The following is a 6,000-nucleotide window of genomic DNA, read 5'->3' as shown; positions in this document are numbered from 1 at the left end:
CTGAGTCATAAGAATATATCACCAAATGGCCTACTTGGATATTTAATACCACTGTGCTCAGAAAAGCCTCTGTTTAAGTACCTAGCTGTTTGAGATTCCTGTCAACTGAATGCAGATGAAAAGGAAAGGAGGAGGCTCATCACAGGGGTTCTGTTGATAACACTTCATTTAACATATTTCAGTTTAGTAACATCGGACTACAAAAAGAAAACTATTTTATTTAAAATGACAGGGCGACTATGTTATATCCACTGTAAATATGTCCCACTCAGGAAGTGATGATAATGATAATGGGCCACATTTACAGTTTAACTCTATGGGGTGATTCTTCTCAAATGAATTCACCTCTTGCATATGACACATGTATATCACATCTCAAAGGCTCACAAAATAGTTATTTCACAGATATTGAAATACGGGGGAGAGAGGGGTGTTAAACAGCTATTCAACAAAGCACAAAGCAGCTGTACAAAGCAAGGTATTAGGGAGATTCTAGTATTTAATTGATATGCTAGACGCTGTTTAAAGCATAAGAATAGAAAATGGCTGAGTTGGATGTGGTTATAATTAGCTGAGACTAACATCGTTTTCTGTTCTGAAGTTTTAGGAGAAATGAAATCTACAAAATACCAGATCCAAGAGTTTCAGGATGGATCAGTGATTTTATTTGATCTTACATATATAGATGAATGGCAGCTGCTCTTTTATTAATAGTACTTAAGCACTGTGGATTACTTAGAGATACTACATTCAGAGGCCAGTTCTAGCCCTGTACGGTGAGTAATAATTATTCGAGATCTTGACCTGGAAAGCTCTAAGAATAAGTCAAATGGTAGTCAAGGGACAATTACATTTTTGGAAATTACATTTTTGCAACTACTACTCCTCAAAATTTTTCATGGCCAGATAAATGTGAAAATACTAAATGAAGTGCTTTTTGAAATTTTCATCATGGAAATACTCCTGTGGAAGCCTTAGCACTCTATTTCAAACTTACAAAATCTCTTTGATGTCTTGTGCTTTATCTTGGCGGATGTTTATGTCAAATATTAAAAATAGTGTTTTTATAGTTAGTGTTGGTGGTGGTTTGACTTGGTTGTCGTTATACCGTCAGTGCATTTTTACGTTCAGCCTTCCCCTTCCCTTGGCATTATAGAACACTGTCTCAAAGTTAGCAAAAAAGCTTTATTTCTGAAATCCCCTGTGAGAACTAATTTTCAATTAGGATGAATCATGATTATTCTCTGACTTTTCATATAACATATTGCTGTTATCTTGTATGGGTACCACAGTTTATGACTCATAGTATTAAACTACAGAATTCTACCCTGCACATCAGTGCGTATTGATATAATGCTTACTTGATAGCATGAAACTATGTGATTGGTACCATTACAGCAAAAAATAGGTGCCCTAATAGGAGTCACTGGCACTTCTAACATTACTAACACAAGCACACAGCTTCATAAAAGATCTTCGTTACTGTGCCTGCGAAAGAGGATCAGATAACAATATAGTCCACTTCTTGCTTCTGAATTTGAAACAATATTTATAAGGATATTGTAGCTGAAAGAATCTGATTGTGCCTGGTAAGCTGGCTAGGGCTGTTTCTGGCTCCTTGGAAAAATAGTTCTTTTTCTTGTCATAACTTCCAGGTGCTACTGCTGAGCAAATAGGAACATCACTGCCAGGAGTATTTGAAAAGAACAACAAAAAAATTGATTTGGACAATCTATGTGCTCCTGTCATTGACACAGACACAACTGTGACCAGGGGTATGACTAGGGTCACAGCGCAGTCAACTGAAAAGCACCCAGAAATTCTCTTTTGTCATCAGCTTTTCACACTAACCACTCCTGATTACTGCAGGCAATATATAAGTTTTCATCAAATACCAAGATACATTGAATAGTATTTGCAAGTTGGCCTTATAATTTTCCCAAGGGATAGCTACTTCTGCCAAGGAAAAACAATTCAAATATGAAGTTCGAATGGTTAGCATATCTTTGACATATGAGGATTTCTTGATAACATGGAACTATAAGCCTATTCATTACCAACAATTGTATGAGTTGCATCTGAAACTGAGTAAAAATACTCTCCTCCCAAGATTTTTAAGGTTGATATTAATTTTATTATTAAAAATAACTTAGTCTTACAATTATTATAAAGAGATCAATTATTATAACAAGGCAAAGGCTATCTAGGTTCATAAAATACTTCTACGAGTAATGCAGAAAATCATTTAAATAAAGAAATATGTGGTACAAAAATAAAAGACACTGAATACATTGTGTCCATCTTGTGATGGAATCCTAAACTATAAATAAATTAACTTAAATATCTGTTAAGAACCACAAGCACAGTCATAGCAGCACTATTACATATGAGATTCACAGACCAATACTGCTGAACAACACCTTAATTAAATAATTTCCCTTAATATGAGAAGTAGAATTATTTCTAAAAATTCTTTTAAACAGGATCTCTTATGCACAAGAGTTCAATATTTCATATTTTCTTTCAAAGTTATTTACCAATATTTAGTCATAAACGCAGCTGCGAGGACACACATGGAGAACTAGGACATCTCTGAAGAACTAAATATATTTCCTTTGGTCAATGAGAAAAACATTCCTGGAGAAAAAATTAAATAATTGCTAAAGAGGCAAGTGTACATGTATTAAGGTTTTATGTAACACCTGAGAAACTTTAAAAATCTGCTGATGATCTGAATTTTGAATTTTTGGCAAAACAGACCACAAGGAAAAAAAAAAATCTTTTTCTTTGCTTGTGCCTAATACAATCAAAGCATAAAAAAGGAAAAGTTCACCAATGACAATATGTCAGGCATTAATGAAAATATTCAGAAACAATAAGTTCAAGGACATATAACTCAACAAGCAATGCTATCCATGTTCTCCAATGCAGATTTTGAAAAGACCGGATTCCTTTTCACATTTTCACATTTACAGACCACAAATCCTGTGTGCAGTTTTTAGAGGTTCACTGGGAGTCCTCTAAAGGTTTCTTTGTCATTTAATATTATAAATAATTATGTTCCTAGGCGGCAGTTCAAAGCTCAGTATAGCACTCGGTACAACACCACAGGCAGGTCAGGTGACCTTTCTCCAATTCTCCTCTCTCTGGTGCTGAGGACGGACAAAGTGATATGTCTGTCATACGCCATTACCATTAGAACAGAATCTTGTTCTTTTATTACAACTGAACTCCGCCAGATTTCTCAGCAGGAATGCTAAGTGAAATCAATGTCTTGGATTTCCAGGCTGAGCTTGGAGGTCACAGCCACTCTATCATTTCTCAGCATTATCCTTTCTCGCGCGCACACACACTCCCCAAGCCTCCAACTGGCACACAGCAGATTGAAAACAGCATGCATCAGAGGACTCATGCTGTACAATTTTACAGTCTTTTGGAGCCCCCTCCTTTTGATTCCCCCTTTCCATTTTTTTGGAAATTGCAAATAAGTTTTGTTTGTGTCCTTCTCTAGAGTTGTGATTCAAAGGCAAAGGCACACCTGGGAAGAAGGGTAGGCAGAGAACATGGTTGATTTTTGACAGCTGCCAATAAGGTCATTTTCTTTATACCACCACCTGGATGTGGCTTACAATTCCATCGTTCCAAACAATAAATTTACTTTCAATGTAAACAATCAATTTGGCCTACGGTAGGAAGGTATGCAGATAACACAAAGCCTTTTAATAAAATAATTCTATAATATAGTAACGTAGACATGAAAATTCATTAGCAAAGCACATAGAAAATACCCCCAGAATATGAAGAATTGGTTGTATAAAAATATAAATATTATAATAAATGATAGCTACTATTTATAAGTAAAATATCTTTATGAAGTCAAAATATTTATTATGCTTTGTATAAATGTCAATTCCAGGCTATAAGAAATTAAATTCATGTTTTGAAATGGGTCCTCTTTATTTACTGTTGGTTTTAATTTTTTGGCCATGTCCTTCACTAAAATGACAATGATGATATTTATTGCTCTGGCTGTTTTAACCCACTAAATTTTACCGCTGAGCTAAAACACAAGCATATTTTAGATATCTTTTCTGACAATAAGAGTGATCGTAGACAGTACGCTAAGGACACTGAAGCAAAGAAAGGACATATTTTCATTAAATCATCGTTACTTAAAAAGAGGCACTTTATTCGTGGTTAAATTTTTCATGTACTTTATAATAATTGCAGATGGAAGGATATGTAACATCTACAATTTTATTAAGCTATATGATAGAAAATTCATGTGGGCTGCTTTTCAAACAGTAATTGAAATTTAAAGATACACTGTAAATATATTTGTTAAATTATGTATAATCATAGCTATAGAAACACAATTAATTCACTTTTTCACTAGTACTAAATAAAGAGGTATATGAAACCATAAAATGTGGCAGCATTTTAATATTACTTAAATAACTAGTCTTTTGTACCTAGTCTATAGGGTTCTATGGAATGTCTAGAATCATATAGTTCATAAAGCAATGTCCTAATCTTGCCAAAGGAAATCTTCAATCACTTTTACATTTGCCATGGTTATCTAAGAAAGTATCATTGTAGCAACTGTTCAATAAACATCTGAATGGATGAATGAATGAATGGATGGATGGATGCATAATAAATGAGGTTAACTGATATCAAAATCTTCATGATTAAGTGATTTGGGAAGATGACATTAATAGTAAATTTTTTAAAAAAATGATAAATAGTAAAATAAAATGTCCTAATGTAAAGCATCATTATAAAGCATGATGTAAAATCGTATTAATAATCAAAGAAAAAAGAGAATAATATCTTATAGAGATATTTGTGTTTGATAATGATTATGCTGCTATAGCTATTTATTTTACTCAAAGTTAGCCTGTACATATAATATATTAAAAGTACTGGTCTGTGGAGACACCAAAATATCACTACTTTAAAATTAAATTTTATTGAATAAATGTTATAATTATTACCAAGTTTCAAAAATGTATGTTCTGCTGTTATTATAAAGAAAAGCAAACTAGGCCTTAGGTATACATTAAGTACCGAGCATGCAAGGTCCATTATACAGATGAAAGAGATCTTGGAAGTGGCATATGTTATATTTTCTAATATCATAGTGGTGTGTACAATATTTTGCACTACATATTTGCATATATTGCTGGTGAATCACATTCTAAGATCCTTGTCCAGTTTAAATTACACTTCCAAATATATTTATCTCTTAACAATACAGCAATGGACTTTGGAGTTTTGAGAAGATAAAAGCTGAAGTGTACTTTCCCAACTGATCCCTTTTCTTTCTCAATATATTTTCTGGATTAATGTTAACTGTGAAAGGCATCTGCCAGGACAATAGAGGATTTAAAAAAAATTCTTGGATTTTTCTCTCTCAGTGCTTTCTAATTTTTATCTGTCTGTATTTTTTTCATCTGTGATTACTCTTAAACTATTACTCTTTAGACATTTCATCATGGTGTTCATGAAGTGAAGAACAGAAGCAATTTTCTAGGTAATTCAGCAAAAGAAAAAACATTGTTATTTGGGCACATTAACTGTTTCAGTTTTTTTACTGAACATTTTCTAATAGTCAGAAAATATGTGATTATTTTCCTGAGTAATCTTAGGGAAAACTACTTGGTTACTCTTCTAACTTCATCCATAGAAAGCTTAACATATTCCTACATCATCATGTAAGATTTTCACAAACACAAAAATTTTTAAAAATAATTTTTCTGCATCTCTTTTTTTCTAAGCCAAGAAACAAGTTATTTGAAACTCCCCTGATCCTTTTCCATGTTCTCTCAGAATGTTTGTTTAGCTCCCAAATGAAATTATTTCTAAACAATCTTACTCCTAACACTATTATTATCTTCATAACTTTACATGATATCTCACTGGATGAGAGATACAGCTAAAATTATATCTATACTGTATCACATTGATATTTAAATCAAACATTGTACATATAGTTGT

At 32.9% G+C, this 6,000-nt stretch overlaps 1 protein-coding gene across 15 annotated transcripts in view; it reads right to left on the bottom strand.

Annotated features, from left to right (window-relative positions):
* Positions 1-6,000, bottom strand: part of SOX5 (SRY-box transcription factor 5) — a 907,668-nt gene that overhangs the window by 61,890 nt on the left and 839,778 nt on the right. The gene's annotated exons all lie outside the window — the stretch shown is intronic.

Source organism: Pteropus medius, unplaced genomic scaffold, assembly GCF_902729225.1.
Source record: "Pteropus medius unplaced genomic scaffold, Ma_sr-lr_union100, whole genome shotgun sequence".
NCBI classification, from domain to species: Eukaryota; Metazoa; Chordata; class Mammalia; order Chiroptera; family Pteropodidae; genus Pteropus; species Pteropus medius.
Note: the sequence above shows the minus strand (reverse complement) of the source record. Positions and strands in the feature narration are given on the sequence as shown.